The sequence below is a fragment of the Carassius gibelio genome, chromosome B9 (genome assembly GCF_023724105.1).
Source record: "Carassius gibelio isolate Cgi1373 ecotype wild population from Czech Republic chromosome B9, carGib1.2-hapl.c, whole genome shotgun sequence".
Lineage (NCBI taxonomy): Eukaryota > Metazoa > Chordata > Actinopteri > Cypriniformes > Cyprinidae > Carassius > Carassius gibelio.
The window spans coordinates 15592941-15620347 of NC_068404.1; the positions used below are offsets into that span (position 1 = coordinate 15592941).

General features: G+C 35.6%; 1 long non-coding RNA gene across 1 annotated transcript in view; it reads right to left on the reverse strand.

Annotated features, from left to right (window-relative positions):
- Positions 1-3225: 3225 nt before the first annotated feature.
- The window catches only part of LOC127965519 (uncharacterized), a 32561-nt gene continuing 8379 nt past the window's right edge, over positions 3226-27407 (reverse strand). Inside the window, exons 2-3 of the long non-coding RNA XR_008155316.1 lie at positions 3972-4040; positions 3226-3353 (exon numbers count right to left, since the gene is read on the reverse strand). This is a non-coding gene — a long non-coding RNA (uncharacterized LOC127965519). The remainder of the gene's footprint in view (positions 3354-3971; positions 4041-27407) is intronic.

A 27407-nucleotide genomic window follows, 5' to 3' on the forward strand; every position in this document is an offset into this window, starting at 1 on the left:
GACACGAGGTAAAGTGTTTTTATTCATTTTACCACATCGATGGATCAAAAGAGCTGACTCTTTGATGTGGGTCTTTGCTACTCCATAACTCACACAGAGCGTAAAGGTGATTTCTCTCTAGACCTGGACTAAGCTTCTGATTTTCGCCTCTATGTGAGATTTGATCTATACAAGCAGATATTTTATACAAATGTAGTTTCAGCCTAAGTACCACTGACTGGAGTTGAAAGTTCAGGGCCTAGCACTGGAGGAGCTGGTACAAGTGTTAACTCATAAACTAAACTTTACATGAACAGAACTGAAGAAAATGGAACACAGCTGACCATGAAAACCAGAACTTAAAGAGGATAGAGAATATAATTATCTCTGTTTAAAATAAATAGGAATCTGTGAAAATAGCCCATTTAGCAAAACATGAAAGATAGGGTGAGATTTGGATAGAAATCAAATCATTATGCCTATTTCTTTTTTTCTTTTTTTTCTCAATGGTATCAATGTATGTGTATGCCTGTGTTTTGATCAGTTCATTGTCACTGTAAAGCCTTTTTACCATGTTAATTAAACAACTTTGGTAGAGGAATATACTTATTTATTTATATATATATATATATATATATATATATATATATATATATACAGTGGGGATCGAAAGTTTGGGCACCCTCAAAATGCATCTCAAAATCATAAAGTCACTGCTGGAAAGGGTTCAAATATGCAAAGATGCTGGAAAACTGAAGAATCTGCAGGACCTTAAAGATTTTTCTGAAGAACAGTTCTCAGTTTAACTGTTCAGAACAAACAAGGGACTCATGCACAACCATCACAAAACAGAAAGACAGTCGAGGATCATCAGATGACCACACACAGTACTAAGAACCAAGGGTTCCCAAACTTTTGAATGGGGTTATTTGAATAATTTCAGCATTTTTTTTTTTTGTCTTGTGGACTAAATTTTAATATCTTCTATGTACGATATCTTACTCAGGACAGTACTAAATAAAATATAACATGTATTTAGTATGATCTCTCTTATTTTTTTAAAATCACTCATATTTTCACAGATTCTGCAAAGGGTGCCCAAACCTTCGATCCTCACTGTATATATATATATATATATATATATAATATTTTTTTTTTTCATTGCTATGTGTATGAGGTATTTTAGGTGGCCTTTCGCCTCCACTTGTAAGAAAGCTTTTTGACCAGGATGTGGAAGCAGAAGGTCAACTTTGAGAGCTATTTGACATCTCCCAGCACTGAACCTTCCTGTTCAAATCTATCATCATTTGTTATTATTGTGCAACCTTTGTTACATTACATAAGCACCATTAAATAACTACTGGCAAGTCTAAAAAGGCTGCATTATACTAGTATATATATATATATATATATATATATATATATATATATATATATATATATATATATATATATATATATATATATATATATATATATATATATATATATATGAAGAGTTCAGATGCAAAAGCCTCTAAATGCCATCTGAAATTTTCATCTAAAATTGGGATTTTTATCAGGCTCCTATACTTATGTTCAGTTATTTCACTTTAATAGTCTGGCAAAGGACCTGCACATTGCCATTAAAGTAAAATGACTCAACCTAAGCATAGGAGCTTGATAAAAATCCTAATTTTAGATGAAAATTTCAAATGGCATTTAGAGGCTTTTGCATCTGAACTCTTCATATATATATATATATATATATATATATATATATATATATATATATATATATATATATATATATATATATATATTTATTTTTTATTTTTATTTTTTTTACAGTGAAATCACAGGATTTAACAAATGACTGGTTTTAGCCAAACACAACCATTTTGACTAATATAAGGCCAAATATAATACTCAGTTATGGCTATTTGTGAAACGTATGCCTATGAAATAATGCATTTAATTTATGCATTAATTTAGAATGTATTAAGTAAATTATTCATGTTGATTAATGCATGAATCTTTAAGCTTTTTTTTTAAATGTATTTATTTCACTATTTAAAACCACACTTCTACAGCTTAAAGGGATCATATGATGTGATTTAAATTTGTAATTTCTCTTCGGAGTGTTATGAGCACTTGGTGCATAAAAAACATCTGTGAAGTTGCAAATACTAAAGTCTCAACTCTAAATAAATATTCTTTATAAAAGTTAAAGGGGTGGTTAAGGAATTTTTTTTTTTTTTCCAGGCTTGATTGTGTTTATGGGGTGCAGTCTGACGTGTTCATGTTTAGTGTTTTTTTTTTAAACATTATTTTTCCACACAATTTACTTTTATTTCACACTGATCTGTCCTTTCTCTGACAAACGCCTCAATTTATTTCCTGCTATTATGAAGCCGCTCCCTCAGAAATACACGATGGGCTAAGATTGGTCAGCTTGCTCAATGTATTGTGATTTGCTTAACCATCTTGAGAGCGTCTGAACATCCTGCCCCTCTCAAGCTCAGAATGTGCTCCGATTCTATTGTAAACAATGATGTCCTCCATATTGCTTATACATTTGAGCCTGATTGAGATGCAGAGAATATTAATGAAGATGATCATGCAGAACCTGTACCAGCACGGCTCTTAATACTATGTTTGTTTGTTGTTCCATACACTGTTGTTTGTAAATGCTACTGTTTCTGTTAGATTTTAATATACAGTTTTTATTTTGATTAAAGCTTTAATACATCACAGAAACAGAGAGAGAGAGATGCAGAGCAGGACGACCCGAGGAACAGGATTGAGAACTGCTGCTTTAGAACACTGGTTTTGGAACTTGCGAATCCATTAAAATCATTAGAAGACAAAATTGTGATTTATATATGCACATATTTTTAAGTGCACCCCTAGTTTTCTCTTCCTCTTCTCTAAAGCAGCACACCATGGTCTGGCCCCTTTGTTGTGTGTTCCCTGGAGGTGGGGTCACTGCCAGAATAATAATAATAATAAAAAAAAACAATATCTCTATATGCACTGAACTTTCAGTACTGCTACTTTGCAGCTATTGTTTATGCTGAAACAGCAACATTACAAACTAATTAACGTAAAAAATGTGAAATTGCAATCAACCACCCCTTTAAGAGTCAACCACACAAAGCTAAAATGGCTCCTTCTAACACCCCCACCCCCCACACACACATGTCTATGTCATGATATGGGAAGATTTGCATAATGCTGCCCAAAAAAATGCAAAGAAACAAGGGCCAGCTTTTATTCTCACTGTTGCTGCAGTCGCCATGTTGTGGAGATGATGTGTGTTTTGCTGTGAAAGCTGAACTACTTTTTTTGTCTTGTCACTCTGGGACACACGGCATCATCATTCCAGGAAACTCCTGTAAAATAGATTTTTAATCTCAGTGAGGTTCTCTCCTGGTTAAATAAAGGCAAATTACAGTGGTAAGTGGTGTAACATTTCAATCAAACTCTTGAGGAATTCGGCCAGTCGCAACGCACTGGACAACTGGCCAATAAGCAAAACTCCTCGCTTTTCAGAACGATGAGCTTTGTTAAAATCGACACATAAACATATTGCATTACACCAAATACACAAAATAATGTTATTTTTAGCAATATCATGTGACCCCTTTAAGAAATGTTGGATTAGGGCGTGTAATTAAAAGCTCATATATTGGAACCACATATATGGTTCTATTGTTTAATTATTATCATCAATGTTCCAATGCTTAATTTGAGCCTGCATGTGCCTGGAAACAAGCAGTAGTACTGAGGTGTTAATAAATATATTGGTAAAAGTAAGCAGAGTCAGTTGCATCTGCTCTCACCGAAGTAACTGCTAGCAGGAAGGGTGATAACAGTATTTATGCTTTTCAGTCTAGAGCACTGGTTGGGATAAACCCTGTGGCAACACACATCTTCTTTCCTGAGAAGTGTTCATCTCCCCTGCCACTTCATATTAAAAACAGATGTTTACAGAAGGATGAGATTCTTACCTGCAGTTAAACGTCATGTCTCTCAGGGCTGGTGGTGTTATACCTGAGAAAGACTGCCTTTAGTAGTTCCTGAAAGCATAATGACATAAACAGAGTATTTTAATCAGCTTTATACATTAATCACCGGGGTCTGTGTTCTTTTTCTCTGCACAAAAGGGACATTTTTGTGCATTCAATCAAGACAAAACCTCCTTTACCTAGCTATGAAACACCACTATATATATAAATATATCACAAGATCTTTAAGAAATCATTCTACATTTTACTGACTTTGTACTCAAAAACATCTCAAGGTTACACATGTAACCATGGTCCCCCGAAGGGAACAAGATGCTATGTCCAAACGCTATGGGAATGCCCCCAGAGTGACCACGCTCTGAATCACATGTGTATTCAGTCCAATGGAAAGGAGAGACATCATAGGTGGTTGACATAGCAACCAGGAAGCTATAAAGCATGTGAGGTAGAACCAGCATCAGCTTCATGGAATAAAGCAAGCACTGGCAGGGATGACAGGACTATGGCCCTGAGACGCAGCATCGGAGAACTTCCCCTACAAGAACTCAAGCTGCGTCGAAAAGCTATATGAATGAGAATGCCTATGCTGCCAGACTTGCAAATCCCTGTCTAGTATGGAAGAACACGGCTAAGATGAGAGAACAAAAGAGCCGGAAGTGCCTCGCATATCTAGACCATAGAATCTGAAGAATGTGAGGGCAGTGAACCATCCCCCTGCATTGCAGATGTCCAGCATAGACACACCTGCTAGTTAGGCCTTGGAGGTCGCCATACCTCGGGTGGAGTGAGCCTTGGCCCGCATTGGTGAGGGGAGATCAGAGGACTCGAAGGCAATAATAATGGCATCAACTATCCACTGACTGAGGGTCTGCTTTGTAGCAGGGAGACCCCTATGAGGGGGACCATAGCAAACTGCTCCGGGTGTGTGTTAACTGCTCTGTGTGTGCGCTTTGGATGCGTTAAATGCAGAGCATGAATTATGAGTATGTGCTTGCACTGGACACATGCAATTAAGCTTCTACCAGTATGGTGGACAAAAGTCCTGTAGCACGATAGGCTGTGGTGTAACAGAGGGGACCCTAGGGACATACTCTGCTTTCTTCAATAGGCTCGAATGGAGACTTACAAAGAGCTTCTAAAACCGCAGCCAGGTCCCACGTGGGGATGCAAGATCGTACTGGGGCCTCAGCCTCAGCACACCACGGAGGAAACATGTTACCAGGGGGTGTCTGCCCACTGACTGACGAACAACCTGGTTGATAGACCGAAAGCTGAGAAGTGGTGCCCCCTTCAGAGGCCACACCCATAATTTCCACAGGGTGGAGAATCGTACCCTCCGCCTGTGAGAGGAGATCCCTCCTGACAGGAATCTCCCATGGAGAGCCATCGAGAAGGAAAGTCCGAGAACCATACTCGACCCGACCAGAACGGGGCTACTAGTAGCAGATGGACCCCATCTGGGCACACTCTCTCCAGAACTCCCAGAAGCAGAGTGATTCAGAGAAAAGCATACAGATGAAGTTTCGGCCAAGTCTATAGCATAGCATCCAGCCCCAGTGGACCCAGATGAGTCAGAGAGAATGTCAGTGCAATGTCATCTGAGTAGCAAACAAGTCCACCTGAGCCTGGCCAAAATTTCTCCATATCTTCTTGCTCTGATTGAGCCAAAATTAACCAATTGTTGATATTATTTAATATGCGGATGCCTTGGAGTGCCACTGGAGCTAGAGCAGCATCCACACACTTCGTGAAAATGTGGGGTGAGAGTGCTAGGCCAAAAGGAAGAACTCAATATTGGTAAACTTCGCCCCTGAAAGCAAACCTCAGGAACTTCCTGTGAGTTGGAATGATGGAGACATGGAAATAAGCATCTTTTAGATCTATTGTGACAAACCAGTCCTCGGACATAAACTGAGACACGACCTGCTTGATAGTGAGAATCTTGAAATTCAGTCACATGACTGAGCAGTTTAACTGACACAGATCTAAAATAGGACGCAACCCTCCAAACCTCTTTGTAAAAATGACGTACCGGCTGTAGAACCCGGACTCTCTTTCATGAGGAGGGACCACCTCGATGGCCTCCTTCCACAAGAGGGTGTTTACTTACTTTTCTAATATCAGAACTTAGATCGTAGAAACCTCTTGATGGGCCAATGGATGTTTAATTTAGCTACCGCGCAAGTAACCACCTCTCCTAATACTGGGGTGACTGAGGGGGCGGAGGAAGATAGGCGGAGCTTCGTATGTGCTGATTTTGATACTTTGACAAACAACAGTAAATAAGACTCACAGAACATTAATAGCGACTGACACACACACAAAGCGCTTGCTGAATGATAGAAAGCTGACGCCGGTTCCACCTCACATGCTTTTATAGCTTCCTAGTCACTACGTCACCAACCTATGACGTCTCGTCCTTGATTACACTTACACATGTGATTCAGAGCGTGGTCATGTTGGAGGCATTCCCATAGCATTTCGATGTACCTCAAGTTCCTAAAGGAGAACATTTCTTAATATTATCAACATTGAAAACAGTTGCCTAATATTGCTTAATATTTTTGTGAAAACCATAACACATTTTTTTCAGGATTATTTTAAGAACATAAAGTTCAGAATAAGGGGATTCATTTGAAATAGAGATCTTATAAACATATGGCACTTTTGATCAAATTTTGACCATCCTAGCTAAATACTAGTATCAGATTATTTAGAAAATATTTTACTGACCCCAAAATTTCTAAATGTTGTGTAGATTTGAAATGATTAAAAATCTGAACTTTGACCCCCTTTCCCATGAGTATGAATTGTTAAATAATTTTAAGTAACCTTCACTTGCTGACCCTTTACTAGGGATCACATTCTAAAAATTTACAATTGAGTCAAATCAGATGAATAAATAGAGTCCATTCTCCCAATCAATGCCAATGTGACCTTTTCTACAAATACAGTTCATCCATTAAAGCTCAGTTATTTGAGGCAGGCTTTTCCCAAGTGAGTAATTACATTCATTACAGTCTGCGTTGCTCCTTTAAATGTGGATATTTACTAAAATGCCAACAGAGAAAGTGTTTTTGGTCAACTGTGAATAGGTTATTACCCCAGAGAGAATCCACATTTCTGAACAGGTGTTTGTCTACTGATCCTTAGCACATGCATGGAGGGCTCCAGGTTGCAAAATAATACCAACACACCATATGATACCCAATTCATGACAAAATTACACCTATGAACCATAGTTTTTATGAGTCAGTCAAACCCATTCAGCGACCTTGGTTTGAATCCTTAGTCAGTGTATCATTCAGAGCCATTACAGAGTTCACATCTGTCTTCCTCAATGAACCACCAGTCATTGCTCTCTTATGTTCTATTTAGTATGAACCAGTAATGTGATTTATGCTTTAGATTCAGTCTATTTACTGACTTGTTGTTGATAGGACAGTGTGTAAATACACATATTCACAGCAGAGAGTTATTGTATACATTAGTAATGGTATTTTAAAAGTCATTCAAATGTTTACAAAGAATATAGTTGGTTATTGTTTAACGTGACAGTCAGTAATACAAGGTTAAATCGACATTTGTTTTTCTTTCAAGAAATATTCTTAGAACACTTTTGAACAATTATGTTTAATGAGTGATTCGAGTCATGGTGTCATGCGCATGCATATATGGAAAAAGTCCAAAAAGCACAGCTTTATCACCATCATAGCCCAACAGGTAGCATGTCTTCCAGGTCTCGTTCTCATTTCATACAGTGACAGTGCGTCTACCCCTGGCGTGAGCCGTCTGTATTCACTTACTGTATGTCGGCTGCATTATCCATCATGCAAGGTGTTGATTGGATTACAGCAGTGGGGCGAGTGTGTGGAATGAAGCCGTTTATTCCCAGCGGTGTCAGCACCCTCACGACCAACCACTCACTCCTCGGTTAATACACCAATCCCCACAGGGAAGCTTCTTCACAGGATCCATCAGCTGAGTGCTAACCCAGGAAAATGGTTGCTTAATCCAACCACGTCCGTCACACTGGAGATAAGAGGGAATGTGGCAGCATATGGAATTGTCAGTTAAACATGTAGTTGGGATCCTGTAAAGGTCAATGGAGGGGTGAATTTGGAGGGAAGAGGTGTGACCATTTGAATTTGACCATCTCTTTCTGTTTCACCCTTCTTGTTTTCTATGTTTCCTTGGGTTTGTCTTTTTAATTCCAGAGACACCAAGCTGTTTCTGAGCATATGAACGATGGTGTTTCATGTGATGTATAATATATATATATATATATATATATATATATATATATATATATATATATATATATATATAGGGACGTGAATGAATAATTTTGTTGTTTTCATGTTGTTTTCATTGTTTCCCTTATGAACACATCATCACTATTGTCTCGGGTTAAAAAAGGGACCCCATGTCAAGCGTGGATTACATTTTGCTATAGCTGATTTAATGACAACCGACAATTTATCATATGTCCTTATATGGCATAAAGACATGTCTGTTTTCTATTCCCTTTGGCCTTTCATTCACACTGCAACAGCACTTTGTTTCACTGAATACAGACATTTTTTAAGATATCTAAATGGACACATTTGAAAAAAAAAATGTTTTTTTATTTTTTATTTTTTTATTTTTTTGTGCCTGTTTTTCATTTTAATGTTGCTAAAGATGAATGTTACTTTGTACAATCTTCATATTATATTCCTACAAAGATGCATAATATTTACTTACATTTGCTGTCTGTTGGCAAAAGATGATGGCAGTTTTTACACCATACATACCATGTTGATTTTGAATGTGACCTGGATGCATTAGTGAGTGGTGGGACTTTTGCAAATACAATTATTATGCTTGAAGACTAGTGTGAGAACTTTATGATATCTGGTCTCTCTGTGCCACTTAATTGTGTGTTATGATGTTTTACACATATGCATGCGATTTCAGTGTGGTAATTTAAGATAGTACAGTATGTATGGAGAGCCCTTTGAAGCAAAAACACTGTTTTCAAAATCAGACATCATTCCAGATTGAGTAGAACAAGAAAATCACTCAGCTGCAAACTATAAATTGGATTATATGTTCTGACCCACGTGGAAAATTAGAATCCAAATAGAAAACCATTATTCTGAAATGTATAGAACAAAACAGATTAAGAACTGTTAGATAACACACACTTTAGATGAATATGACATATAATAAGACATGCTCAATAATTTAGCACCAGAGAATGCTTGCGTGAGCACCAACCATGCATCATTCGAAATCAATGGACCTTTGAGTGCCTTTGATGTCTTGAAGCCATATCTTTGTGATTAAGACATCAAATGGCAGTGTGTAATTGGCTGCTCCTAAAGACGTTAGAATGTATATCATCTGTGAATGACAGCCACTCCGAATCTAGCTGAGAAGATGTTTAAATCATGATTTGGAGATCACTGATGAAGTGGAGGATAAAATAATTCAGAGCTCAGCTCAACTGCCATTCTGTTTCATTTGCTTTTGATCTTGAAGCTGGTCCATGTTTTGTACAGTTTTAAAAGAGAACAAGAACATTCAGTATGAGACTGAGAGCTCACATTAGTCTGGTACTTGGCAAGTGTAGAGACTTTCGACACTATGGTTCCAGTCCTTCTCCAAGACAACCTATAATCTGACCTGTTGACTCAGCTATTTTACCTTTTATTTTATTCTTACAATGTCGATTGTATTTTCTTCTATACACATGAATATATAAAAATTGCTATACTGTATATTGAAAAGCCAATCATTCTAGCCCCAAATGCATTTTCTGAGAAATAAATAATCCTCAAAAAAGTGATAAATGGTTTGAAATGATTTTAAAAGAAGTTTCTTATGCTCGTCAAGTCTGGATTCATATTATCAAACTGTATTAATATGGAAATATTGGGAAATAATATTTACCTTTAGCCTACTCCAGTCTTCAGTTTAACACAGTCCTTAAGAAATCTTTTTAAAATGCTGATTTGATGATCAGTAAATATTTTTCTATAAAAAAGCTTTATATATATATATATATATATATATATAAAAAAAAAAAACTATAAAAAAAAAAACAGTTTTGTAGATTTTCATACTTTTTTGTACAGTATATCTCTCCACTGTTTGCGTGAGAGGTAGGCCAGCATAACCGTATCTTCAAGTGTCCTCATTTGACTGACCTTCACAGGACAAGTCATTCATCAAGCAAAGCTCCTTGTCTTCAGACAGCTGTTTCTCTGATCCTCAATGTGATCTTGAAGAAAGATCAAAGTCCTTGTAGCACAGTTTCAAACAAACTTTATTTCCTTTGACCGTCTCCTTTGCCGAGTACAAGTCAGTAACTTTTACTGTAATGTTTTCACTGTCAATGCTCTGGGAATTTGTACTCATTTTCAGAGGAGCTTTATGTCATGTATATTCTCTACTTCTGTACAAAAACAAAGACTACCATAAGTAGGGTGACCATATGCGCCGTTCATACGGGACACGTCCCAGCCAGGATTTTAATATTGCCTAAAATATCCAGGTTTTGGCTATTTGTACGGTGCAGATTGATTGTTGTGAATCATGAGAACTATAAAGAGCAGAGCAGACGGCTCCTTATGCTTTTGAATCGCTTTTACGTGTATGTTCGTTCGTTTGACTTGAAGGATTGTGGCGCACTTTTGTTTTTTTTGGATTTGTGCGCAGCAACGCTTCAAGTCAATCGAACGAACAAACACGTGCGCATATTTGCATAGCTTTGATTGTTCCTTCTAGATCTCACCTTCTCACACGCAGCCCCACGATTGGTCGACTATGTACAATACCTGCATGTTATTGGTCAAGCTGCTCTGGATGTTTAAGGCATTATTAAAATTCTGGCTGGGACGTGTCCCGTATGAACGGCGCATATGGTCACCCTAACCATAAGACTTATTTGTCTTATTTCAGTGTTTTAATATAGTAACGTTTCCCGAGCATCCTGGTCATCACTAGATGATTTCTTATCCAGGGTATAAACAGGGTATAAACAGAGTGTAAATAGTCCATGGAGAGATATGCAGTGTTGCACGTATAAAAATCTAGATGGAAAACACCACAGGAGAGTTACATAAGTCCACACGCCAACACGTAACTGGAAGTCCATTAGAGCCTCAAGGTAGATGAATCAATCATATGCCGGATGACCTCACTCAAAACCTCACAGCTAAAAGCATGGACACGTGGACCACAGTAAGCATACAGTAAATGGCACTGAATATATTGACAGTCGTGTTAACACTGAAAACAACTGGAATATACTCTGCAAATCTCTGTCTGGTAAATAGTTACGCACAGTATCAGCACAGAAACCACTGATTATAGTTAACATAAGTGATAAGTACACCGTATGGAACAGAACTGTGGAATAAAGTGCTACTTGAACTTGAACCAGTATCAAAAATATTTTGCTGTGCAAGATTGTTTTCAGCTTGAACTCAAACATGGGGAGAAACCCTAGAACATTAAATAGAATCTGGTTTCTAACATTACAAATATCTTTACTTTCGACATTGATCAATTTAAGGCGTTTCTGCTAAATAAAAGTATTGAATACTTTCTAAAAAAGAAGAAAGTATTGTAGAGTATGTACTGTATATAGTTATTTTTAGTAAATCAATTATGTGGATGGATGATGTTAGTTAAAATAGTAATAATAATAATTATTATAATATTTGTATCAACATGTTTGTGCCTATCTGGATCTTTACTTCTGTTCATTCAGTATTTGCAAAATGTTCAAGAATTAAACTACATGTAGTCAATTTAAATAACTAAATTCTCCATGTTTCAGGATATACTGTATGTGCACTGACAAACAATTACAATTTAGATCAGTTAGTTCTGAACCTGTTTCCCATTTCTCCAACAGAAAATCTTACAGGTGTATTAGAGTCTGAGGCCCCAGCATCTACCTTAACTGAAATCCTGAAATCATCCCTAACTTAGTGCACAGTTTGTTTAGTATAAGCTGATATTATTCTCTACATTTCGTACATCTCCCTTAATTGCCTCCAGCAGTAAGTATATGATGAGGCAGCCTTTTTTTTTGTAATTGCACCAAAAAAAAAAAAAAAAAAAAATCTCAGCAACATCAATTTGCCAAGTGTGCTATCGTCCAACCTCAAGACTCATTGTGTATTTAATGAAACCATGCACAAATCACTGTAATATCTACGTACATTTTATGCTGAAACCTTTTAAGGCATGAATAAAACATGTCTCTAAGTACCGAAAAGTACAGCTTTGCTGTAGATGTGCCTCTCAGCACTGAGAGAAACACGCTGTAATGTATAATCTCTGTCTGGAAGATTCCCACATGCAAACCTGCGAGAGAGCAAGCTGCTCTGATGATGTGTACAGTAAGTACAGTATATACAGAAGTGTCAGATGAGTTGGTGTCATTGCTTCATTTAGCTTAGTGACAGGTTTTACATGATGCAAACAGATCAACAGTATTATATTATTTAGCAACTCTAACTCTAACTCAACTCTAATGATATCCACCTAGACGACATCTTTATTAATAAAGGTGATCTCCAACCCCAGCCATGCTTCACTTTACATCACTATAAATAATAACATTTTTGCTGCTCTCCATCAGCCCCAACAAAACCTTTATGTCACATGTGAGTCCAAAGAAAGGCCTCTAATGGCCCTCTAATGCTTTTATTAGATTACAGTTGCATCTCCTGTTACCCCAAAAGCAGTTTAAACATTCAGAACAAAATGGTTCTGTGAATGACAAATGTGGCTTGCCTGTTATTGACTGGTTGTTTTATTATTATTTTTTTCTTGTTTTATTTTTATTTTATTTTTTTTGCTGATGCTTTGAAGTGCTAATTGGATTTACCTAAGCAGACCAAAAGTTTTTTTTTTTTTTTTTTTTTTCAGATGAAACACAGATAAGTGGATTCTAAATTTAAAAGCAGGAAGCTTTTAAAAGCCTTTATATTATATTATGTGTTTTATTTTCTTCAGCACAGACACTAGTACAACGCAACTGAAATTTTATTGTTTTCAAATTTATATTAGTATAGTATTTTAATAACGTTCTCTTTACAAGGTTATGTTTTGACAGTTTTTAACTCTGTTGGACAGTAGAAAAGATTGAATAGAGTGCATTAAAAAAACATGTGATGATGTTGTTGTTGATGATGATGTTAACAATATTTATTATTAATTTATTTACTGACTTATTTGTTATTGCATATCCTGAAGATATTAATTACATAATACTTACATTTCTCAATAACCAAGCTAATTGTTTAAATAATTTACCTATATTCATATCTAAAAACCAAGCTCAACACATCCAAAAGTGTATTTATTCTACATTTTTTCTTTGCATTCTGGCAGTGTTTTAGTTTTTTGTGTGCATAAAAGACTATGAATAAAAATAATAATAATAAAGAAAAAAAAAAATAGCAAAAAAGGCAAATTACTGTACATTACATTCTCAGACATTTTGGTAATTTATGACGGATGACATATTTTATCCACATTCTTATTCGAGTATTGAGTGTGACAATTCCAAAAGTTGTAGTAGCATTGCAAGAGTTTTGTAATAATTTTGTTTGTAATGCATATTGAGACATTTTCGGTTCTGCAATTTACCATGATCCTGCTGTTAGCACCTTTTCAAACATAATCCTTGCTCATAAATCCATGAGATGTATATGTTTCTCATAATGAAAGTAAATTGTCTTATATCTTTATGAGTATTGTGGCCAAGTAGTTCTTATTAGGTGCTTCTCATTGATTGGGTGCTGCTGGGAGTCGGTGATGGAAATCTTTGCCAGTCAGTCATTCCCACATGACACTTAAAGAGGCACATCTTAAACCACTCTTGTTGCGGAAGCAATTACCGCACCGATGATGCAGATGGTAGAACCAATAAAGTGCTTATAATCGCTTAAAAGAATGATTTTTCTATTAGCTTAGGTCTTTTGTTTTGTGTTAGAACCACTGAAGACTCAAAGGAGTAGCTAAGAAGGTGCGTGATATTTGAAGATGTGTGTATTAAGGTGTGTGATATTTGACTGTGTGTGTGTATGTGTGTACATTGAGGTGTGTGGTATGTGATATTTGATGGTGTGTGTTGTGGTGTGTATTGTCTGTGATATTTCACTTTGTTTGTTTGTGTATATTGAGGTGTGTAAATGTTATGTCATATGATTGGGTGTTGTTGAGTTCTGTGAAACACACCCATGTGGTTAAATTTGAAAAACTCCTTAACCTCATTCATCAATTCGAAATAAACTTTTGCTACACCAGTCAATAGTTTGAGAAACTGGGAATTAAACTATATTTTGCATCATTTTAGGAGAAATAGGTAGCAACCTATATCTCCCATTCCTTGGAACAATAGTTATTTTAGTTTCTTAAGTAACTCCAAACTGAGTTCTGGAGGAAAATAAATAAGGTTCCAAAATGGTTAGACGATCCATTTTAGTTGCCCCAAGAACATTTAGTTATGTGAAAACATTTTAATTAAAAATAATCATAATAATCATAATAAAATCAATTTGTGCAGTGGAAAAGTTACATGGATGCAGATAAATAACCTTCATTTTAAGAGTGTATAAACTTTACATGTATGCACGCACTAACCCTTCTACAGTATAACTATTAGACACTCACATCTTAAAGCACTTTTATATTTGTATTGATTTGGTTCACCTATATCACTTTTGTCAGATTGTGAAAGATTCAGACTATTGTTTTTGTCATTTTAACCGAACATTATGCAGTTTCTAAAACAATTACCAGCCAAATGAATAATAAATCCATACTTGTCAATTTTTTTTGTCAAGTCATTTTGGCCATTAGAATGTTTTCATTTTGGACCCTGGGCATAAATCCCACAAAAGCGTTGTCATACAGACATTTTAAAGCAAATAAAAGCAGAAATTGATTTCTCGTGTAATTGCAAAATTTAAGCAGCTCACCTCTTATTTGCTATACACAACTGTAAGGCCTAAAGATACTGATATATTAGCATTATAACGTCATGATTTTCTGTAAATCTGACACAATGAAACAATGAAGGAACAAGCTGTATTGTAAAAAGGTGCTATATAAATATATATATATATATATATATATATATATATATATATATATATATATATATATATATATATATATATATATATATATATATATATATATACTTTTGACTTGAAATAGCTGGCAGGAATGTACAGTAATCACAATAGTAGGAAATTATGTATCATTAATTTTTTTAGGTTTAACCACTAGGGGAGCATTAGCCCACAACAACACCCTCCTAACTCTGTGAGGGTGTTTGTGTGTATGCATGTGTGAGTGTAAACATGTATTTGCATTTCTAATGGCTCTTGGCAAACACTCACAATCTGCAGTATGGGATCTGTTGTCTGATATTAGAGCTGTTTGACTTGATGTCACAAACCCTTCATTTAAGCATCATGAACATCATCAACCAAATCATCAAAATATCCTCTATTAGTATTATAAATGCTGGTATTGTTATCAACATACATCAATATACATCAATACAACAACACATCCCTCCATTTGGCAGATTCTTTCTGACTGACTTTAATGGTGGCTTGACCAGATTCTCCTGAGCCATTCACATTTACAAAAGACTCACTAATCAGCAACAGTGTCACTGGGTCTTGCCTGTTAGTAACTTATAGAAGCAATTTAGAGAAGCAGGTTATAATGGTTAGGTCGAGAGGGGCATTTGTGGAAAGCTGAGCTTTGTATCGTACTAGACGCCATTATTGAGACCGTAAATATGCCATTACAGCTGTTAAGGGTGAATTATAGCAGCAGAGGAACGCTAAAAGCTTAAAGTCATGTTGTTGTTTTGGGGTCAGTGGACACACACTCCAAAAATAAAGAGAGTTGACCTTATTGTTTATTAGCTTGTTTCTGCCTGTGGCTGTAGCGCAAATGTTAATATTTGTGCTAATAGCAGCAACTGAATAGTGAGCAGCCTGGAGAGTGCTAATGCAACCTTGATCAAAATGAATGAATCATTAAATAAAATGTCTAAAATAAGCACTTATAATAAGAAAAACTCATTTACAGAAATACTTTTCATGGCAATGCATTCATGATCCAGCCTTACAGGCTCTTGCGAAGAAAATTCATCCACGTTCTTACGTATGAAGCCTCCGGACTAGTAATTTTAAGCATGTCTTTTTTATTGAAAACTACATGTTTTCAGATGAAACACCTAAATCATTTTAATTATTGTATTGTTGTGGTTTTATTATTATTTAACCCTTATGCGTTGTTGGGGACGTAAGTTGAGTCTTATTTTGGCCACAACTTTCTCTGTGTTTGAGCTAATGGAATGATTTTTGGTGACAAATCTTATTTTGACCCATATTTTGGGAAAATGCTGAAAATTTTAATTTTTCAAAAACTTAACGGTACACTCTGGGAAAATTCACTACCCTTTTGTTTTGTTCGTGGATGAAAACATCCACTAAATTAAACTGCTGTAAAAATGTTTTTTTCAATTTTTTTTTTTTTTTTTTTTTTTTTTTGTGTAAATCTATTAACCAACCTCAGTCCTGATCAAAACTACCAAATGTTTAAAACAACATTTGGTTGTTGGTGTTGTTGGTGGCTGTTTTTGCCCCATTGACATCCATTATAACGACATTTTTTTTTTATTGCAAAGCCATGACACCATACAATCATGCATTCTTGATTGTTTGTGGTTTTCCCTTTTGGGAAGAGGTAAAATTTGTTATTTTTACAGTTGACCAACAATCAAGAATCTCACATACACAAACACTATAATTTGTTGTTATACTCCATATAACTCCATATACAAGCCAGAAACGAAGCCTTTTTTTGCACAGGCCTATCTAAAGGATTAATGGTCCCACCTAGTGATCAACTGTAAAAATAACAAATTTTACCTTTTCCCAAAAGGGAAAACCACAAACAATCAAGAATGCATGATTATATGGTGTCATAGCTTCACAATCAAAATTTTTTGTTATAATGGAAGTCAATGGGGCAAAAACAGCCACCAACAACAAATTAGGGAGAAAAAAATGTAAATCTAATGCTGCACAAAAAGTAAAAATGCATCAAAGCCAATGTTGTTACTAAACTTTGACATGCCCAAGACTGTTATAAAAAGTAAAAAAAAAATCCAGCCACAATTACTTTTATATTGAAAATAAGTCACTTTGTGTTTTTTTTCCCCCCCAAATCAGTGACATCATTTATGAACTTTGCAATTAAAGAGTTAAAATTTTGGATTTAAAAAAAAAAAAAAAACATTTGGTAGGTTTGATCAGGACTGAAGTTGATTAACAGATTTATGCAAAACAAAACTGAGAAAAAATATGAATCTGACACATTTTTACAGCAGTTTAATTGAGTGGATGTTTTCATCCCGGACATAACAAATGGGTAGTGAATTTGAACAATGTAATTACCTTAAAATGCAGTGTGTAACAACTCTAAGTGAATGAAAACATCCTGCAAAGTTTTAAATCTAAAAGTGCACCGTGTTTAAAGTTATTGTCTCTGAAAAGACAAGGGAAGTCCTGGCCTAGTGGTTTGACTCCTAACCTTAGGGTTGTGGGTTTGAGTCTCGGGCTGTCAATTCCATGGCTTAGGTGCCCTTTTTTTTTTTTTTTGCATTCGTCTGAATGAAAAAGCTAATAAATGTTTTGCCACTAGATGACGCTTTTGGAGCAGTAAAATATCGGTTTCCCCGGTAATGCTGTAGCTACACAAAGCAGCTTTATCAAGCATTAAAGGCATGATTAAATGAGACAAATCGGACCAATCACTGCAGAAAAGCCTCACGCAAAGGAAGGGTTTGGAAAAATGAATCGCTGAGCAAATCATTTAGGAGTCGCTGAGCAAACAAGGTAAGTTAAATGCATATAATAAGACAATGAAAGTGTTTTTGAATTGGCACGCATATCAACCTGTCAACATGTACTCCAAAAACCAGAAACTTTCATTACCCCTAATAGGCGCACTTTAATAATAATAATAATAATAATAATAATAATAATAATAATAATAATAATAATAATAATCATCATCATCATCATCATCATAACAATACATAATTGTAAAAAAAAAAAAAAAAAAAAAAAAAAAAAAAACATTAAAATTTCAAACTGTTTTTCTTTATAGCAATAGGTTTATATATATCAATACAATCACTGGTTCAGGTACGTTATATTTTGTAGTTTTTGCCAGTTAATGGATGCTGTTATCCACAGTGGCTTATAGCTCCCAGTGCAAAGTGGTCTCAAAAGCCATTTTCAAGGTTTATATGTCTCCTGTACATAGTAAGCTCCTAGGACCCGCAACCTTTGCTTTGGCAGCACAGATATTTAATCATTACACACAATATTTAACTCTTCTCAAACTCTGTCCATGTTAAACCATAGATACAAAGTAAAAAAAAATCTAACACTTTGTAAGGCTAAAATTGGGCCAGCACACAAGGTCCTCGGTCACCCATTAATTATCTTCTCTGAAGTGCAACAGACCTTCATTTAATATTAAACCTTCACAGTCCACTGTTTTTCTTCAAACATGGCTGGGGACATAAAATACATAGCAGATCTGACTCTTGTGATTAATATATAAGTTTTGTCCTATCAATCTCTGGATATGAGTTTTCCTTTGGAATGTGGGGGTGATTAATATCAGTTCCCAGTGCTCAGATCTCCCTTTGTATTTCATTTAATCAAAATGGAAGGAGGGGATTAGAAAGAAAGAGAGAAAGATGGGAACGGGAGCTGCGTGAATAATGCCATTTCTGGAGAGGCCTTATTTAATTTACTGCAGGTCGATGGAGGTTCTCCAATTGCCTCTTCTGGATTAATAAGTAACCCACACGAGCTGTCCATCAGTGCCCATCTCCCATTAGATCTCTGAAATGGGCCCCAAATTGCCTGCTTGGGACGGACCTGATGGAAAGTGCACTCTCTTGCCTCCTGCTTTCCATCACTCACTCTTTCTCCCTTTCGACGAGATGTACACATTCTCTATTACAGTCAAAAAGATTGAATGGAGATAGAAGGAATAAAACCATGCCATCTCATCAGTCTGCAGAATGAACTACATGGAACAGATTCAATATTGAAGATGTGGGCTGCTGTGCGATTTAATCGAAATGAAGCAGATTCTTCAAAGCCTTCAACTCGCATTTGGCTTGTTAGCACAGGCAAACTCAGTAACAAGCTCTGATTGAAGCGTTTCATGATAAGCATCAACAAATCAGGCTGCTTTATTTTCGTTGAGTCTTTTTATATCAGTAAACAGATTAGCATTAATTCTGTTGCAGGTCAAGGATGTAATATATACATACTGTACTTCAGAAGCAAGCCAGTGTTTGTATTCCAACCCATGAGCCATGAGTCCACAAGCAATGTATTTATGTTTTGCAAACCCATCATCAACCTGTGAATATTATCACAGATTTAATGCCCATGAAATCCCTCAGGTACATGAGGGTCCTGTTTATTTTCTTCACTAACAGTGATATCATGGCACCTGCTGCGGCATCAACATCCTACAGTGTTCAAAAGTCATTAACTAGTAAGGCAACAATGGCAGGTCTGGAGGACACATGTTATTACTAATGCAAGCCTGGGTTTAATTACCATCATTCACTGTCTTTGTCTCTCGCTCTCTTTTTCTCTCACACACACTCACTTACTCACTGTATTGCACACTTCCTCTCTGTCTCTTATACAAAAACACAAATTAGGCCCAAGCAGTAATTTTACAGCTGAATCTGATAAGATAAAACACAGATGAAAGGGGCTTTCTGAGCTAGTTTATCTGTTTAGGATCAGAATCGATGCACATTACCTAGCCATTGTGTATATCGCGTTTCACAAGTTTGGGACCAGTAAGATGTATTCACCAGGGATGCATTCAGTTATTTTCTAATCAAATGGGATAATACAAATATTTATAATGTCCCAAAAGATTTCTAATTCAAATTAATTTTTTGAATTAATCTAATAAATCTTTTTTTTTTACTTTATATTCATTAGAGAATAATAATAAAAAAAAAAGTTTCACAAAACTGTTAAGCATTTTGCACTGATAAAAAACATGGCTGCTTAAAATTCAAAGTAGGGGTAACTGCAGCCTGGAGCAATGGGCGTGGCAAAAGGTGGGCGTGTCGAAAGGTTTCTCATTGGTGGAAAGAAAGGTAGGGGGCATGGCAAAAGGTTTAGCGGAAACTGGCTGTTCCGCCTAAAGGCGCTATTGGCCTAAAACCAATTGAAATTCATCCAATGTAAAAACAGCGTTAATGACGTAAAGAATATTTATTTGAATTACTTTCGAAAGTATCTTCAAAACGGCTTACTGACGTAATCACCACCGCACGTTTAGGTCTTAGTTTATTAGTAATCAAAAACAGATTACAATTATTTTTGAGAATACAAACGTCTCTTAACACGGTTAGTCGCACTTGCTGTTCTTAAGTTAAACTAATTTAAAGTCCGCTGTATTTGTTAACATAAGTGAACTAACAAGAACAAACAACGTACAGCTGTATTTTTATTAACTAACAAAGTTTAATAAATACCGTATCAAATGTATTGCTCATAGTTAATGTTAGTTAATAAATCAGTCAACAAATGAAACTTTATTGTAAAGTGTTACACTAGAAAACTAGGTTTTGCCTGATGGAGAAAAATTAGTAAAAATTAAAAAACTAATACATTTAAAAATTAGTCAGAAGAGTTTAGTAACCTTGTTTTAAGTGACATTAACCAATTAAGCAAACAGACACAGCTTTATCTACTAAAACATTTATTTAGCTTTCAGTTTCAGTCACCAATTCAAGTAAATAGATAGATAAACCACTCATTCATTCATTCATTCATTCATTCTGTAGTAGCAGTCCATAGAACAGAATCCAGCAAACTCTTTATCTGAATAGAAAGCTGTGAAGATGCCCTTCTTTCCAAGAACACAGTATCTACAGGATTCACATCTGCTGAGCTCCAGCTCTACTCTGTATGTCTTCCTCACATCTGGACTGACAGACTTCCAGTCAACCATTCCTACACAAGAGAAAAACAAATGTTGAGAGATTCAAACAAGAAGTAACCAATAAGTAGAATAAAATATCCAATAAAAAAAGAAGTGCAAGTGTCTGAGAGTGCAAGTCTGCAGCCAGACCCTTCTCCATTATATTATAATACAACTGTACTACTGACTCTTCCCTGAGTACCAAAAGTACATATTCTTCCTGTGCATGGTTTCTAAAAGAATGGAATCAGAAAAAAGTTGACTGGCACTCATCTATACCACAGGTTAAACTAATATTTACATTTACATTTATTCATTTAGCAGACGCTTTTATTCAAATCGACTTACAAATGAGGACAGAGTTGAAGCAATCAAAAACAACAAAAAGAGCAATAATATATAAGAGCTATAACAAGTCTTAGTTAGCTTAACACAGTACACGTAGCAAGGGCTTTTAAATAATATAATAAATAAAAAGAAAACAGATAGAATAGAAAAAGAACAAAGCTATTTGGTTAATGTGCATGTGTCACTCCAACATGTTGTATTAACTTCAAAAGAGTGAATGTCCTTCGAGTGCACTTTGGGCAATGGTACAGTCAAGGCATGAGGATCTAATACAAGAGGCAAATCATTCGGAGGAAAGTTACTGACAGTGCTTGTCTCCATCTTCTAATGTAGACAATGTGCCTCTAAAGGAAAGTCAGTGTCTTTCTCAGGTATGGTGGATATGCAATGTTGAAAGCAAAATACATCCACAAGGCTGTTATGAAGCTTCATCACGGCTGATGCACTGACACACATCTATTCCATCTTCTGTCACCACACTGAGCCCTCGAACTGTGATTGACATTTTACAGTCAGTATCCATCAGGTGTATGGTAGGAAAGGTGTAGCGGGGGGCCCCCTTTCATAAAATAAATAAATAAAAAGAATAATAACAACAACAACAATAATAATAATAATAATAATAATAATGAGAAGAAAAAAAAGAAAACCCTTTTCAGATTCATCAGATTCTGTTGCATCCTCTTTGGCTCAGACAGTGTAGCTACATACAGTGCAGAACTGCAGAAACAATCAGAAGACTAATGCATAAGATTCACAATGTACAATGCATTTCATGTTCTTGTATACACTGATAAATCTTACATTGCTTTCTAAAACTATTGCTTTAAATTTTTAACAGATGGGCTAAAAAGGTACAGAAGAATAAAATATTACCTGAAAAGATTTGAAACAAGATATTTTCAAGGAGGATACATCCTCCTCAGACATTCCTTCCGTGCTTTCTCAGCGTTTCCAGGAGAATGTTCCTGCCGTGTGGTCTTTGACCGTCGAGGGGTCTGGATGTTTTTCTGATACTCACTTTGTAGCACATTCACATGTGCCTCAACAGACATTGAATCCTCCCCAAAACAAGCTTCCTTCATCAGAACAACAGAAGCAGATCATGCTTACACCATGACAGATGTGAAAAACATCTAAATACTTACTGAACAAGGTGCTTTAGATATAAAAATACTAAAAACATTGAACTGCGTAAACATTAAGATGATGAGTGAAGAAGTGGAGTACATACAAAAATGATTTAAATGTCTGTAGTACATTGTCTTCCTTACATTAACCTGCACTAAATGAAAATGTAAAATTGATTAACAGTGCACAAATAAATGATGCATATGGCAGTGTGCTTACATATTCTACAATAACCTGCAAGTGGAGCACATTCTGCTTTACATTTCAGGTTTAGGGATGTGTCAGATGTGCTTAAAATACAAATTTGACTGATTGTCATTTTCCAGCAAATAAAGATTACAACATCTTGTTACTACAATATTGTGTGTGATTATGTTGATAGAGATAAATCAATGGTTAAAAAACAATTTAACTTACACAGTCATTTATTTCTACATTTCTCCGGAAAGGGTTCTTCACAACCAGTGTGTTGGCAGCTTGAATATACTCTGCATTAGTTGCACACCTGGCAGAAAGGTAGAAACAAACTCTAAATTAGAGTTTTTTTTATTTTGTCTAATCATCTTCAGATCGTGAATTGATCATAGTACAGTTGTAATAGCAGAGGTGGTGATAATTATTATACTTACAGGATGTATTCTGTACTCTATTGTACAAAAAGGATGCAGATATAAACTATCATCTCTGAAGGATTTGCCGTCGATGCGGTCATCGTTTTGTCTCACTGTACATATGTCTGTCAACAACAATAAACTAATTACTAAAGTTGCAAGATATAACGCAAAGGAAAAATTATGATCGTATTGTAACAAACTTATCTTAATATACATATTTGTGGTATATAAAGTATAGATAAATGTATAAACGATGAATAATTACCTCACGTCTTATCGCCGCCACCTTGTCTAAGGAAATTACGTAAATGTATATTTACTGCTGATTGGCCAGCACAGTAAAACTCCTTTCACCAATGAGAAACCTTTTGGCACGCCCCTGCCTTTTGGCACACCCCTACCTTTCGGCGCACCCATTACTCCAGGCTGCAGCTACTCCTATCTCGAAAATTCAGCTTTGCCATCATATAAATAAATTACATTTTAAAATATATTCAAACAGAAAGCAGTTATTTAAAATGGCAATAATATTTCATAATATTAATGTTTTTACTGTGTTTTTGATTAAGCAAATGCACCCTTGGTGAGCAAAAGCGATATTGTGTGTGTATTTCTATAAGGGCATGTACACTTTAGCTTAATCGTTTCTAAAATCTGCAATAAGTTCATCCTGAACTAATATGGGTTGACACTGATGTAGCCATTTGGATCATATTTTAAAAACAACGCCAATGACAATTTATCATAAAGTGTCTTTTACGCTGTGGCACACTTAATTGTGGGGTTTATTAATGTGCTGCTCTCTGACTGGATCAGTCTGCAGTGACAAACTAATTCATTAGACCTCAGTGATGTAAAACAGTTTTACCAGCCAGTCTTAAAAAAGGTTGTGTTTGTCTGTTTTGAATTAAAGAGAAATTAATATTAACATTAAGAAGATTTAGTGTTTGTTGTGTTGTTCCGATGCATATATTTAACCAGTTTTAAAATACATAATTTACAGTAAAAATATTTATATATAGGTCTCCAGTGGTTAAAAACATTGTTAACACAGATATCTCTGGTTTGATCTCAGGGGGTGAATTGTTATAACACCTTTTACTTCTTCACCAGTGTTTATGCACTTGAGAAAGACACTTAGTCTATGGTTACTTGTTAATACAATACTGTACTGCAGGATACGGTAAAACACACTGTTGACTATATTAGATTAAGAAGGCATAATTCAATTGTTTCAGTTGGTTGTGTTAGCTTCTTGACGTGTCTGTTAAAATATCTTTCTAACACAGATAACTAATTTCAAACTTCTAATGATAATATGTGCAGTAGTATGGGCCAAAGTGTTCTATGGATCTGTATATATGTACATATGTATGTATATATCCCTGAGCCTAGACTAGGGTCGTAATAATATATACAAATCTTGAAATTGACCAGTGCTTGAAAGCAGTGGTTAGTATCTTGCCTTGATACATTTCATACATAGAAAGACAAAAGCCAGTTGCATTTCATGAATAGTAAAGTCTGCACTTCTTTTCAAAATAGGTTTCATGCATGAAATGGTATTGAAGCTGACTTAAAATTTCTGTTGATGCAGTGCAACTGGCTTATGCCTTTTTTTTGTATGAAATACATTAAAATTTAAAATAATCTTGTCATGAAATACTGCATGAAATATCCATAAAATAGAGACACCCAAACTTTGGGACCCAGCTGTATTTTGGGAACTTTCTATGCCTCTATGTGACCTCTATGTATTTTAATGAATTTGTATTAATAATTAAAATGCTGAATAGTCTGGACTGGACTAAATCAATCACTGGACCGAATCCCTTTAAAAAAAAAAAAAAAATTATATATATATTATTGTTGTCCTACAACAACTCTAAATGATTTATTTGTCATACTTTTGGTGCTCATTCCTTCATAAGCTTTGGCAGTGATTCATAGTTTCTAAGAGGACTCACTGAACCATGGCTGGGGCAAAAAGAAGTCATTGTCTTTTAGCCTGATAGGTCTCTGCTTTTTAATCATCTCGCTGAGTGAGTCTGGAAACTAAGCCGGTTGAGGTCATTATAGCCACAGGCGAAAGAAGCTCCTCCTATAATGGTTTGGTCATCATTTATCACTATCCATCATTAAACCGAGGATGAAGAGATATCTGAAAAGAGCTACACCTCAGAGGTAAAGATAAAGTGAGATGCAAGGAAAGTGACTGCAAAGGTCAATGAGGAGAGGAAAAGAGTAAATAGAGAAAACTGGCAAAGAAACAATTGAAATAGAAAACAATCACAAGCAGAGTTGAATATTTTTGTTTTGCCCTTCTCATACAACCATCTCCGCATTCTATGCTAAATGATCATTAAAAATAAAGCATGCCATCTCAGAAGCATAGATACATTTAGAAATGTTTTCCGCAGATTTTAAATGTTTGGTTAACACTGCAAGATTGCTTCAGATGAAGACACCTGATGAAATGGCGTTGGCGGAGGAGGCTCTGCTGGAAAACAAAAGATTTATCTGTGAGAAATCAAGATGGCAGCTGATACGGATCCTAGTGTTTGCTTAATGAGGAGAAAACCATGGGGGAAAGAGAGAGAGTCAGTCGGTTGCAGGAGAGCTGAATTGGAAATTAGAGGAGACAATACTCAGCAGACAACCCAAATGTCAGAGAATGAAGAAAAACAGCGTCTTGTGTACGTGCATACAGGGATATAAATTATTCATTTGAAAGTATTCCTCTTAATTTTGCAGTGTTTAATGACACTTCTGTGTCAGTGGTCATCAGTGTCTTTCTGGCGCTTTTACCGAGTCTCTGTTCTAAAGTTTAGACTTTGAAAGTAGCACAATAGCCCTTCTGACACGGTTGTATTACTTCCACTTCTGAAAAAGGTTTTATAATACTCAATAAGAGCAATGTAAGTGGACGCATCTGTGTAACGTTATTGTTTGAAGGTCTTTGTTAATCCATTCGCCACCGTTCCCTGCCAGTTGTCACTATTCCAGATTGTGCCCTGAAAACACAAGTCACATCAATAGAATATAAATGAGATACTGTAGGGTGAGGCCTTGGAGGTTGTTGAAAAAGCTCTTCAGACACCCTTTGCCAGGATCTTTTTATGTGCTGCTGCTTCATCAAAGCAGCCTCGAGACTCTCGGGAAGATTATGAGGAGTGTGTCATGTCAGACTGCCTGAGCTGTCCATAGTGGAGATGCCAAATAACCCTGCAGCTTTACATTAACCTCACGTCACATTCATTCACAATATAAGGTGTTACACTGCTGTGTTTACTCTCTCGGATTTGGCTTAAATCAAAGTTCATACATCTATCCAACTGGCTGGATTTATGGTTTACCACATGGACCTTCTGGCCTACTCCTCTAAAGCTATAAGTGAAGAGAACTTTAACACTAATGTAAAAGAGGTTAACTCCAGCGTTTCTCAGATTGGGGATTTCAGGTGCAACCATCACAAATAACTGCCAGCAGCCTGGGTGATACTGTCATTTTCCATAGATATATATATATATATATATATATATAAAAAATGCCTTGGACCAAACTAAAATCATAATGTTAGATCGGATCTCCACACCAGATAACAATTAGCCCCGGATGCAGAACAACTAGTCAGCAGCACTGTTAATACCCAAACCCTGTTAGCAGCAAGTCTACCCAAAATCAGCGTTTAACAGTCTTATGTCATTCAAGAAGTTGACAGAGGAAAGCCAGAGAAGAGCAGAAGCAGGATACAAAGTGATGATGGTAAAAAAGTTTTAAAAAGTTTATTGAACAATCTTAGTTGCGTATGTCTCAATGTTCAAACTTCATCTGACCAGCACAAATTTAGCATGTGCTGTTTTACCAAAACTGCAGCATCCCATAAACCTTGGGTTTCCATAAAAATTCTGTCTTATCCATCTCTTATTCATACAGACAAACAGTTCATGGAAACCCGCAAACATGAGATTGAACAACAATGAAAATGCATAAGCAAGGACAAATGAACAGGAAATGTAATATACAGAAACATAATAAATTAATAAACAAAATAAATTAATAAACAATAGAAATACTTACATTATATAGTGAAAATCATAAAAACAATCAAATAAAAAATAATAATCAAATAATAAATCATAAGAATGACTAATGATTATAAAATGATTATGTGAAACAAAAACAAACATAAAACTAAAAAAAAAAACACCACACAAAATTTGCACATGAGGATCTAAGGATCCTT